Below are 14,711 nucleotides of genomic sequence, written 5' to 3' on the forward strand. Positions count from 1 at the left end.
TGACAGGTCTAAAAAAGCTAAGAAATATAAGTGGTTAATTTTCCAGGCAGAATTCTTCTATTATCCCACATTTATAGACAAAATCTTTCCAAATTTAAGTATTCTAGTATCTGCATCTAAAATGTACTCTGAAAACTATTAGGGAAAACTATTAGTCTTCATTGTTTTTTTCTCACACATAATATCCAGCCTCTTATTCCCTCCTTCTTCCTGGGAATCCAGCCTACCACATTCCATCAAAATCTCTTCATCTCTGCAAGTTTACTATGAATTTCATCATGAATGACTTATGGCAGATCGCCAAAAAAGAAAAAAAAAGTCTTTGTAGTACAAGCAGCATCCAGAAGAAAAAAAAAGTTATTTTAGTACTTGTCATCGTTTAGTCTGAAATTAACACAAAAAATTCAGAGAAAGTTGAGCACAATTATAAGATTTTACTACAAATAAGGAATTCACTTTAAAAAATTAGAATAACATTTCATGCCAAAATCACCACAGATTGTCTGTAGAGATTTTTAGTCACAGAAAGGAGGGGGGGGTCAACCTATTTTCCAAAGCATCTGAAGGCCAGACAAGGAATAATGGATGGAAACTGATCAGGGAGAGATTCAACCTAGAAATAAGGATAAATTTTCTGACTGTGAGAACAATCAACCAATGGACAGCTTGCCTTCAGAAATTGTGGCAGCTTCATCACTTGAGGCTTTGAAAAAGAGACTGGACAGCCATTAGTCAGAAATGGTATAAGATCTCCTGCTTGAGCAGGGGGTTGGACTAGATGACCTACAAGGTCCCTTCTATTCCTACTCTACTCTACTCTACTCTACTCTACTCTACTCTACTCTACTCTACTGATTTATCCAGGTCATAGTTGTCTCAAAGATTGTCTCAAACATTTTCCTCAAGGAGAAAAAAACAGTCCAGTTGCCTTTTGATTTTTTTTTTTTTTTACTACAGACTGTATTTATAGCAACTTGTTCAAGTCTACTTGGGACCATTTCGATTTGAACCCATGTGACATAAAATATGAATTGAATACCAAATAATTTAAGTAAGAAAATATTGATTATATGATAATTTTCTGGGTTTACTTTAACTTGCAGGTAGTCCAATTTTAATGACTACCCATTTTAGCAACTATTTGAACTTACAATGGTATTGAATTAGGGAGATTTATGACATGTCCTCATAGCAGCTCTTGCATCATCCACATAGTTACCTCGTTGTATTTCAGGCACTTAGCAACTGATTCAGATTTATGATGTTGTAGAATTCTGTGGTCACATGATCACTATTTGCAGTCTTCACACCAGCTTCTAACAAGCAGCAAAGCCAATAAAGAAATCAACAGGAGGTTGGAAATGGTTATCTTGTAATGTTGGCCTAACAAACTCATGGGATTCACCTAATGATGGCAATTGGGATCACTGTCATATGTCTCTCAGTGAAGTAGTACCCAGCTCCAATTACTGGTAGTAAGGGAGGACTATTGTTATTGGATTTGTGAGCATGCTAGTACAAGACAATTCCAAGATATTAACTTTATTCTCATTAAAAAGCAGCAACTTTTTCTCTATTGCTGAGGTAAGAAAAAATATACAATTCTTCATAAATGTGCATAATAAATAATAATATAGAAATGGACAAATATAGAAATAAACCTAGGTATGTTAACTTCCATCATTGCCCAAAGGAGCTGTATTTTTTGTCAAGGTCTTAAAAGGGCCAGTGTTTGCAGCAATATAGTGCTATTAAAAGTTGGATTGCTTAAAATTAAGCCAATGTTGTACAAATGCCACTGTCAGCATTTGTGGGCCCTGAATAACTGCAAAGGTTAAATATCAATTTGTTTTACAACAGAAATCAAACTCTCTCTTCCAACTAAAATAATGAATCTGATAGCTTTCCAGTCCATTATCACTAGAAGGAGAACACGAGAATCTGACTTTAGAGCAGGACCCCTGTAAAATTGAAGATGTATAATAATTCAATGCAGATTAGTTTGGGGAAGTTTCTTACGGGGAACTAAAACTCGACATGCTTCCACTGCCAATATCTTGTATCCAAAATCTTATGCAACTGAAAAAGAATTTTTCAACTAATGATAAAACTCTAAATATAACTACCAAAATTAAATATGATAAAATTGATAATATACATCTGAATAGACAGTCATAATATCGTGCAGGACATACACTGTTCTAGTTCAAACCGGACTGCTTAAAAAGAAATATATAGGAAGTTCTAATACCAACTGATCGTTGATATAGCATTATCATTATCAATATAGATCATCTAGCATTATCATTGCCAATTATTGGTAATGCCCAGGATTTTAGCAATACTATTTCTGATGGTACCTCAAAATCCATCGATTCAACCTGGTCTATCTTGAGCATGTCAGCAGAAGGATCGTAAGAGAATATGTTCCGTCCTCACTACATTTTACCCTATATGTGTGTAGTTCAACATGCTTCTAAACCAGAAGTGTCAAACTCAAGACAATAGTTCCCTTCCTTTCTCTCCCCTTCTCCATTGTTTTTTGAAATCAATGTTGATCCAGTGTTCAACCTCACCAATAATGTGGATGTAGAAGGCACAAGAAAGAAAATGGAAATATACCAGAAAGAAAACAAAGAAGTTATTCATAAAAATAAGATCAAATTGGTAAGTTGTGTACTGCTTGCTTGCGTCATTTTTTTCCTGAATTAATTGAAACAAAGTAATTAATAGCAAAATATTTAAATGCATCTGTTCCATCCACTCATCCCGGATCTGGCCTACTGGGTACTTATATATTGCCTGCAGGGCCAGCCTGGAAATCAAGGGACTGGTCGCGATGCCTCTGGCAGCTAAAACAGGCTAGGTGCACACACCCCCCGTGCCTTGTTTTCACCCTTCATAGCCTCCTACAGCAGTCTGCTGGCTGAAAATAGGCCAAAACCAGGCTAAAATGGGCTGAAAATGGCCAAAAACAGGACCCCAAACAGGCTAAAATCAGTGCTGCAGGAGGCCATGGAGGGAGAAAAAGAGGCGCCCTGTTTTGGCTGGCAGGGTGCTGCAGGAGGTATATGTCCCCCAGCCACCCCCACCATTGCTGGCGGGCTGCAGAGGAAAACTACAATGCTGATCCAGTCCTTGAAAGAAATCCAGTTTGACACCCCTGTTCGAAACCTTCCTATTCTTTAGTAAGTCCGTAAAGGTAAATCTTGATACTTTATTAAAGAACAGGATCAGTTGAAACAGCAATGCTGTGTATGGGCTATAGATTTTATTTTCAGAAGATCATGTCACAGACTACGCTGGATTCTTCTAGATGTTTCCGTTACCTCAGAACATTACAAAACGGAGTTTGGCTTCTCAGGATATATGGATACCCAATCAAAAATGCTATCAAAACCAACGTTCTAAACAATGAAAGGTTTGTCCCCAACCACTAGATGGGGCTCAACACATGCCAGGTAGTCCTCGACTTACAACAATTCATTTAGTGACCATTCGAAGTTACAACAGCACTGAAAAAAATGGACATATGACCATTTTTCATACTTACGACTATCCCAACATCCCCATGGTTATGTGATCAAAATTCAGATGTTTAGCAATTGACTCATATTTATGACGGTTGGCAGTGTTTTGTGACATTCTGAAAAACAAAATCAATGGGGAAAATGGATTCACTTAACAATCATGTTATTAACTTAAGAATTGCAATAATTCATTTAACAACAGTGGCTAGAAAAGTTGTAAAACGGGACAAAACCCACTTAACAGATGTTTCAGTTAACAACAGAAATTTTGGGCTCAATTATGTTCATAAGTCAAGGACTACCTGTATATACATAACTAAAGGGCTATGAAGAGGTACATAAGTGCCATTACTGCTGCTATATGCTGGAGGCCTGTCAACAATTGTTATAACACTTTCAGTGTTTTTTCTTAATTACCCAGAGATCCAGGACACACAGAAATAAATGTACTTTTCTTACTCACTTTCTGAACTAAAAAGAAATAATCATTCAAACACCATAAATATACATATGCACATGCAATAAGCTGGGATATTTCCCACATATGGGATCTTGTTCTGAGTGATAGCTCTAAACTAATCAAGTTTGCATCCACTTTTCCAACAAGCTAGTCTCAGATTGCTACTCTTATGATACCTCTTGGCAGTGGTGGTAGGCCGAACCGGTAGCAAAAAAAGCCTCCAACAATCAACTGAGAGGAGGAAAAAAATCCTCCCATGATCAGCTGGGAGGATAAAGAAGAGAAAAGCGCAGGATCGGCCCTCCCACCTTCCCCTGTGCTTTTTTCTTCTTTATCCTCTGAGCTGATTGCTGCTGAAGGCCTCAGCTGGTGTGTGTAAAACTGTGCCCATGCGTTACATGCACACGCATGTTAGATGTGCGTGTGTGATCACTGAACCGGTAGTGAAACAGGTAAGGATCCCACTGCTGCCTCTTGGCATATTTCTTTTTGAGGCCTAACACCAACAATTGCTTCTTTTAAAAACCCCATTTTGAGAAGAAGCAACCTTGACTGTGTCTCTTAAACCTTCACTCAGATATATTTCTGCAGCCACCTAAATGGAAATCTTCGAGAATAAACCCTTCTGTTTTTATCATCTGCTTTGAGCGGATCTCATGTATTCCATTTTTAAAACATTGTAATCAAAACAGAAATGTCAACTTAAGCTCTTTGGTTGGCATCATATCACATTGATCAAACTCATATCCAGGGGTGTCAAACTCAAGGACTGTGGGCCAGATATGATCGGATCAGGACCGTGGAGTCATCCTGAAAAATGTAAGGGGCCGGTCTGCCAGGAATTTAGAAAGTGGTGTCAAGCTGGCCACATCCGCCCAGTTGGGCATTCCCATCCAACTGGCCATGCCCAGTGAATGGTGTCAAGCTGGCCACATCCACCCAGTTGGTCACATCCACCCAGTTGGCCATGCCCACCCGACCCCTCGAGGTCAACCACAGCCCTGATGCCACCCTCAATGAAATTGAATTTGATACCCCTTGCTGACATGAACATACTTTCAAATACAGGAGCCATACCTAAATATCTAATGTTTAATCTAAATCTAACACTGTGGTAGCCAGTCTTAATTAATCCTCTTACATATGTAGAGAATATCAGCAAATAGATGCATAGAGTTGCCCAATGTATGTTGCATACTAAAGAAGAGTTTCTACGCTTAAAGAAGGATAGAAAAATATGTACTCTCTGCCACATATACATACATAGGTTTCTGTGGCTACACATATTTAAGGGAAGAAAAGGAAGGCAAGATTCTGAAAAAGGGATTTTTTTTGATAGTGTAACTTTAGATTCTTGTGATGAAAAGTAAAATCTCTAAGGTGTCTAAAGAATTAAGGTCGCTGGTAGCAAAGTTTGGAAAATATATGCATACAAGATGAAAACTCAGCTGTATAATCAAAAGTGAGTACAACAGAAGAGTAAAGGGCAGAACAATATTCTTTTTGAGAAAGTATATATCTATATCTATATCTATCTATCTATCATCTATCTATCTATCTATCTATCTATCTATCTATCTATCTATCTATCTATCTATCTATCTATCTATCTATCTATCTATCTATCTATCTATCTATCTATCTATCTATCTATCTATCTATCTATCTATCTGACGAACACAATACACAAGCCTGATGATGACAGATGAGATTCTGCCAAAACGTATGTATGTATGTATGTATGTATGTATGTATGTATGTATGTATGTATGTACATGTACATGTACATGTATATGTATATGTCTCATACCATCTTGATTGAGTCTCCATTCCAGGCATGTCCTGATGATCCCCAATTCCAGTCTTAATTATATTTCATCATCTTCTTCTTTTAATGACCCCAAAATCCCTTGCGGATTGGAGTCTGGGCAACTGATTATTTAATGGGCAGATGCCTTTCCTGTCACCAATGAGGAGTTTTGTTTAGCAGACATTCTCATTTTGTCCAGAGAGAGAAATATCTGCCTCTACCTAGGATCGAACCCACAGCCTCCTGATTGTGAAGTGAGAGCTCCATCTCTAGACCACCACACCACTCCAGTCCTAATTATATTTGACCCTGATTGAACTGTGTGACAGGGAAAAAAACACCAGGTATTAGAATTAATCCTATTTTACTTCTGCAAGAGGAATTTCAACCTGGTGAGAGTATGACAAACAATATAGGAAGTGAATTACACTCAAGAGATCTAAAGAGATTATTAAGCAACTCTTACTTTGCACCCTGAAGCCATATGGTCAATCTCCCAAAATGCCAGTGGAGCTTATACACTCTGTTCAAAACCTGTTCTACAGGTTTTGAGACAGTTTGAGGGTTTTCTGTAAGAGTTAAAAAACTTTGAGAAATAAGTGTTCCTGTTAGCAAAAGGTACATTTATGTTTGGGAAAGAAATTTAAGAATCACAGTTCAATCATTTATATGTAAGCAAAATTTTGACAGGGATTTTTATCAGTTTTTTTTTTTAAATACACTATCAGCAGGAACCTACCAAAACATATAATATCACACAATTTGCATTTCCTTTACTCTGAGAGATAATATTTTAGTAGATTGTGCAGCATTTGGAGAACACAGATAATGTTAACAAAGCCATTCATGATACCCACAAGATGCTAAAATATTTATTGATTTTGAGTGGATCCATATTCAGTTGGTTGATATATTTAGGTATTGCTCATTAACAAGTAGCACCTGTTAATAACTTCATGTTAACCTCAAGGGAGATCTTGAATAGAATGTCATAGTTCTGTACAAGACTGCTCCTCTGCTTATAATTTTTTATAGATAACTAGGTGTTCTGTCTCGCCTTTCCTCTTTCCCAAAAGATGAAAGAGTACAAACTCACACAAACACAGGCAGGCAAGCTGGCTCGGACTTCACAGAGTTAATTCTTTGGAACTGATAATATTCTTGGCATTTCAACACGTCCTGCCTGCCAAGTCTGAACTGATAGCAAATAAAATTTTACTCACAGAAAATCACAAGGCAGTCCACAAAGAAAATCTGAAGTAAGGTTAAACTTTGTCCCGTACAAAGTTTCAGGAGAAAACACACCCACTTTATCCCCTGTGGGGTGTGGCTCAATGACTCAGCTCACTCTCTGACCCTCCCATGCCTCCTACGTTGCTGCCCATGTTTCTCCCTACGACGCTGCTTAGGATCGAGCCAACACTCTTCCTCTTTACTCCCTGTCAGGGGCTGCTCCGATATGCCTTCCTCCTGATTAATCTCAGCCTGTTCTTTTCAGTTGTCTGATGGAACCTGAGGCATTATCAGGGAGGAAGGTCCTGGGAGGAAGGCATTCCCAGTTCCTCCTCCTCAACTTCCAGGTCCTCTTCCTCTGACAGCATAGGCTTGGGAATCGGGGCCACAACACTTAGGTATGAAAATTGAGGGGATATTTTTCAGACTTGCAGAACCTTTGCACAAAATTGGGGGAAAGCTAACACCAATTTAATTTCCAAAATCCCTTGATAAAGTGGAAAAATGGACAAAGTCAGCAAAATAAATATCATGAATGATAAATGCAGAGTTGTTAAAATTTGTACACATGCGTGTACACACAGACACACACACACATCCACACACACTGTTCAAGTTTAAGATGAAGAGACCTAACTTAGCAGTGCATGAAAAAATTGTGGTGCCCTACTTGATCAAAAGCAACATAAAAAACCGTTGTGCAATGTGGCTGCTTAATATATTCAATGTTATATTACAGTAGCCCACATAAGAGAATACAATTTACTCCTTCCTTTTTAAGAGCTAGTCATGCCTGAATAACATGTCTCCTTTCACATGTCATGCTTTAAAGCAGTCATCATGAAGCATATTGCAAGCAAACTGATTACATATTATGTAGGGGTTGAGAAATCAAAACCTATGAAGAATGGTTACATCATTTCTATGCAGCTACCTAAGGAAGAAAAGATTACGGGAAGATCAGTCAGAAAATAGAGAATGAGTTATTCCTTTTTTTGTCTGGAATCTAGAGCAAGATGGAAATGATAGATTAAACATTAGGCTGGCTCAGATTCTCTTATGAGCTATATAATTCTATTACATAATTAAATGGTTAAAATCCATTTAAATAATGTTATTGTGCTGCATTTGCACTGATATGAACATGGTAATAGACATGCCTAATACTATCAGCTGATAATCCTATAAACCAGAATCATTATAGTTAATGTGTAATGTGTTTTTGCTAGTTATCCTTTCCATTAGTTGATTTAATGTCTGTTGGATCTGAAACCTGATTAAAATAATGAAGACGATAGAAAAGATTATGAAACAAGAGGTTGAAAAAAAGGTCATCTGGCTCTAAGATATAAGATGACAGACACTTAAAAAATAATAATTAGCCTGCTATATTTTGCAATATCCATGTTCAGGTAGTATATGCATTGCTTTCATGTGGCAAAATCATTTATGGCAGTGGTACACAAGTAATACCTACTGAAGACTACATTAAGCCTTTGAGTAGTATGTTGGGCAATGGATTGACAAAGTGGTCAAGAAGCAGAACTCCAAGACCCAAAATAATTTTGATTTAATTACACAGTTCATTTACTTTTTAACATTGAGAAGAGAGTAAGGTTAGGACAGCTTCAGAAACTGTTTAATACATCTATGGATAAATGTGCAAAGAATAGATGTGATGAAGTTAAGAAAGGAATTGGTCAAAACACAACAAACATACTTTTGTATGTAGACCATGCATTGTTGGCTGAGAACCCAAATGACTTGCAACATTCATTAGACTATATGATTTAGTAAAGAATCTGAATCTGAACATTAATTCATCAAACAGTCAATTCCCTTTTTAATTCAAATAGTGAAATACATGATGGTTGCATTTAGCAGGGAAAATGGAGTGAATGATGTTCAAGTTGTTTATTAATGACAATAATGAAAGAAAGAAATGTGTATATCAATTTGTTATACAGAGAGTAGAATTGGTATCTTAGAAGAAACATAAAAGTAAAGTGAATACAGTAGAACTGGGTCACTTTAAAATTCTGAGTAGTAAAACTAGAAGAAATAGGATCAAAACTAAATGGTGCTAATAGAATAGAATAGAATAGAATAGAATAGAAGTTAATATTGAGCAGATCTTGCCTTGTAGAGAGAATGAATATAAATCAACTAGAAGATAAGTGTATAAAAGAAGAGTAAATGTTTTGAGAGTAAGAGGAAGACTGAGATATTTATGGTGAGGTATACAAAAGAGATTGTCTACAATAAAATTAAGAATTTCAGAGCAAAAAACTATATAAATAGGTATGTATGGGTTTTGGAAGCAATGAAGTTTTATGAGCACAGAAAAGTGTGGACAATATAATGAGTGTGATAGGCGTAAGTGGGATTCAGTAAGATCTTATTTACTTTTTATTTATAACCTGTGTTTAAGCTCTTTCATCACCAGCTTCACATCTTTTACTGCACTTTGTATAAAGTTCTTTCCCCCAAAAGAGAATAGGAGGAAGGGTATGTACTCTAAGTGTGGCTATTACTGATTTTACCAGTTAAGAGAGCAAAAAGCTCAAGATCTATTGCAAAAGATATCAATACCAGCTGAGAACCCTTTAAAAGCACTATCACCATTATGGATGATAGAATAGCACCTGTGGATTAGAGTAGTATTCCATTCATCCATAAGTACATAACTGCTAGAAGGATCGGAACTAGGAAGAAATGATAGATGGGTAACTTAGCTGCATATTGGAACAACTTACTAAAAAGGAATAAATTGCCATTATGCAAATTAGGAGAACATGCCATTATCAGTAGTCACATTACTTTGACTTTTCACAAACATTATGTGCTTATGCACACTCAGAGGGAAGTATTTTGGGCAATTGACTCATTTTGAGTTAATGCTGCTTTGTTTACCATTGCAGATTCTTACCAATAAAAAAAAAAGGTTTGTCTAACAAAAAAATCAGTATAAACAAGATTGCTCTATCATTAGAACAATATAAAGAAAAGATTATCAATGTATCTTGAGAGACTGAATAAATTATTGCTATAGTATTCCATATGCCATTCAAACATCACTTTAATATTTACCTATTGTTGTTAAACATCTGTCAGCTATAACCTCTATGACCATTTTATTTAATAAGGAAAGTAAACACAATTTTACTTCTGTAAATAAATGAATCCCACCCCATTTCATTTATGATATGGACAGCATTATTAAACTTTTGGAGAAACTGATACTCTCTTTCTTCTGATGGTTGCATATAACCTCCTAAACATATAGATTTAGTGCATTGGAGCTTACTCTAAAAGAGTTGTAGGAACAACTGAGCATAAGAAAAATAGAATTTCCATGGTGGAAATGTTGTGCTATATTATATTGCAATATGGACTGTGAGTCATATAAATAAAGAATAATATGATAGAAATGATGTCTAAGATAGGAAGAGTTGTCAAATTACCATTTTTCAGATCAGTTAAAATCCTTATAATGCAAGACCCATGATTTTTTAGGGGAATGAGCAGCTGGATAGAGAAGAGGTAACAATCTAAAAGGAGTCAGCATATGAGCAGGGGTGGGATTCAAATTTTTTAACAACTGGTTCTGTGGGTGTGGCTTAGTTGGTGGACGTGGCTTGGAGGTCATGTTATTGGCTGGGCGTGGTCAACTCAATATACCTCACATCAAGGCATGCGTCTCCTTGCCTGACCTCTCATGACTGTGTAAGTAAGTGTGAAAAATGGTCATAAGTCATTTTTTTCAGTGCCATTGTAACATTGAATGGTCACTCCACACAAGCAAAGTACCAGCAAAGGAGGGAAAAAAACCCCAGAGAAGTTCCTGAGACAGGAAGTCCAGTCCTGCCAAGAATGTAATAAGGGTTAATGGAGAGGCAGTTTCTGTAAGCAATACCAGAATGTTTCCTTCCTGCCTTCCTTACAGGATTAGGCCAGTAATTTCTTCTAACAACCGGTTCTCCCAACAGCTTAGAATGTTAACAACCGGTTCTAGCGAATAGGTGCGAACTGGTAGAATCCCACCCCGCATATGAGGCCATCACCAGCTTCAATCTACACCTTCAAGAATTCAGATGAACATGTTCTCTAACTTCTCTGATGCAAGAGAAAATGAGGGAACATCTCCCCATTGTTCTAATCCAGTTTTCTTTCCTGAATTCTTGATGAGCCTTTTAATAGATTAAACAATAGGACGCGTGGAAGGAATGTGTTGAAGAAGGTGGTTTATTCCTATAAAAAACATTTTCCATTATTGGTTCAGTTAGTCACTGATATTATCAGGGGAGATCCTATTATACATACCATGAGCTTTGCTAAAAGCCAGCTTGAAGCTGCTTATGAACAGGCCTTTGTGGTGACACCTGGTATTCAGGAATTCTCTCCCCTTTGGTATTTGGGACTAGATATTATATCTCACTTCTTCAATAACTCTTTCTCACAATGAATATTAGAAGAATATTTTTGCTGCACTCATTCTTTCCCCCATTTTTAATGAATTTGTTTTATTAAAGGTTGCCTTATCTTGTTTCATGAATTCTTTATTGTGCATTTTATGGCTTTTTTTCATTCTAAATTGCTTCAAGAAGGAGGACTATAAATATGGAAAATCAATAAATAAAGACTTCTATAGAGCACTCTGTGGATCCACTATTTGGTCGAGATTAGAAGATGATACTCTGAATGCTAAAATCTAACACAAGGGACAATGTATGCTCGAAGAATGGTTTCTTCTGATGTAAACAGTAGGCGCTAGGCCCCCAAAGAGCCAGGATACTCTAGAATGTCTATAACCGCAAGGTTTTTTTTTTATACAAACTGAAGAATAAATATCAATATTTCAGCCCATCATAAGATTTCCTGTGTTTTTATTTTCATCTGAGATGTTCCAGTCTCTATGTTACATAGCCATTTTCATCTTCCATAATTACCTTCAACTGCTTGAATGTAATGAATAAAATCCTTTAAAAAATGGTAATTACTAATGCATGAATGCAATTAGAAAAGTTATTTTAATAAATTATGAGAATCATTTTTAATGAAAATAGCCCAGAAGTGATAATTAGGTAGAATATCAGAAATGCAGTAATTTTTCACATGGCAATTAGTTAGTCATTCTAAAACATACAAGCTGTTCAAAAAGGGTTCATCCTCTCTTGAAATGTTTTAGCTGTGAAAATTATACTGGTTGGAATAATGTTTCAAATTATGAGCTTCCAACTGGTTAGCCAAACATCAAACATTCATTACTTTCAAGGATTTCAGTTCCAATTTTTCTAAATACCGGACCTTGATCAGATCACAAATATCTGTACATCCATCAGTTGATCAGTTATTATAGTAATATACTTTTTGGCAATGGCAAACCACTTCTGTTCTGAAAACCTTGCCAAGCAAACTGCTGGGACTTCTCTGAGCAGCTTCCAAAAATCAGACATAATTGAATGAAAGGAGAAAAAAACTATTCAGAGATGGTTGTTACTTATTTTATATATATATATATATGTTGTGGCTCTGGATCTGGATTCAGCTCCTGTGGCTGATATGAGTTCAAGTGAGGAGGACATGGCCGGCATGGCTCAGTGATTGGAATGGTAACCAGGATGAGGAGATGGATGTGACAAAGGAAAAGACAGACCTGAAGTATTAGAATTGTCAGGACCTTTGACCTCCTCTGGTTCTTTATCTGATCAGCAGCCGGGAATGGCTGACAGGGAAGGCATCAGAGAGTCTTCTAGTGGAGATGAGAATTTGGAAAACTTGTGGTTAAATGTAAGGAACAGAAGAAGATTAAGGAGGCAAACCCAGCTAGAAAGAAGGAGGAGGGCGAGCCAATAATTAGGGAAATTAGCACGTTGCCTCAATGAGTATAAAAGGACACAGCTGGGCTGGTAGAATTTGCCAGAAGCAAAGTGACTTATTGAGTGAGGACGTTACAGCAAGAAGCTCTGAGGCTTGAGATTTATTGCCAAGACTGGTTTGCCGGACAGAGGAAAGATTTATGCTGTGGATTGGGATTTCTGCCAGCCGTTATCTTGTGAGACTTTATTCTCTTTGAATTACTTCTGAAACGGCTGCTTTCTGTTTTGCTCATTTGAATTGGAAGGGGAGTCATAACATATATATATATATTATATATATATATATATATATATATATATATATATATATATATATATATATATATATATATATATATATATATATAGTGTTCGGCTTGGTTCGGTATTTTCCATATTGTAGTTGTTCTTTTAAAGTTGTAGCAACGTTTCAGCAGAATCTCATCTGCCATCATCAGGCTTGTGCCTGTGAAGAAAAAAACCATTCTGGCACAGCAGTAGGCTAGCCCAAATTTAAAACTGAAACAACTGTAAAAGTCTGACTCACAGACGAACTCAATACAGAAGCCTGATGATGGCAGATGAGATTCTGCGAAACGTTGCTACAACTTTAAAAGCACAACTATAATGACGTGGGAAAATATCCGAATATATATATATATATATATATATATATATATATATATATATATATATATATATATATATATATATATATATATATATATATATATATAGATAGATATAGATATAGATATAGATATATAGATATATAGATATATAGATATTATATATATATATATATATATATATATATATATATATATATATAGATATATATATATATATATATATATATATATATATATATTACAGTTGAGTTATCCATATTTGATTCAATAGCTCATTCTATTGAATAGCTAAATGGCACAAAGCACACACAAATAAAAAAATATCAATCTTTCCTACCACATCATTGCAGTAGCAGTGCGGACAACCATTGTTATTTTGAGGCATTTAGGGACATATTTTTATCTATCCTTTATATATTAAGAAAAGTCTAGAGCTCTATCAGAGCTAACCAGCTTGTTTCTCACTTATTTTCTGAATAAAGGAGAAAGCGGGGAGAGAAATCTTCATGTAACTGTGAATCCGTGAAAGTCTCAAACTTTCGATTCCCATTCCACTGTTTTGTGCCACTTAGTCAAGATCAAGTCTTGTAGTCTCAAGTCATGGTTTTGATAAAAAATTTAGAATTGGTGCTATTTGTTGGGAGCTTCAGCACTGTGAACCTGGCACTGATTTTTGTGGAAATCAGCTGTCCTTGGGGTATTTCTGTTGTTATTAAATAACTACTGATAGCTTGTAAGAGATTTGGGGTATCATAGTCCTTGGTATGTATGCATTTTATATTAGGAGTTTAAATCCATTTCAATTAATTTAAAAGTTTAAAATTTATTTATTCAGTGATGTGCTTGTTGTTTCTGGATCCAAACACCTCCCACCATGAAGATCTGGTACGAAGGCAAACGAACACAGACCCAGACCCCAAACTCTAAGCCATATTAAAAACCCAAAATGCTACATCACAGCCACCCGCTCAGGACATCACATCAGAAAATATTACTTTTGTTGCTAACCTATATTGTAATAACAAAATCTTGCAAATCTGAATGTGCTTCCCTCAATTTCCCTTTATCTTGGGTTGGAACCAGGGACAGGCTTGTCTAAGATGTTACTCACATTACATCCTTGTGTTGGAAGAAATAGTCTTCTGGGTTCAGTTCCAAGTGGGGAAGAAAGACATTGGAAACATGGTG

This window comes from Notechis scutatus, chromosome 6, assembly GCF_049901735.1.
Source record: "Notechis scutatus isolate UNSWTSFEM ecotype Mainland chromosome 6, rNotScu1.2, whole genome shotgun sequence".
In the NCBI taxonomy this organism is placed as follows: Eukaryota; Metazoa; Chordata; class Lepidosauria; order Squamata; family Elapidae; genus Notechis; species Notechis scutatus.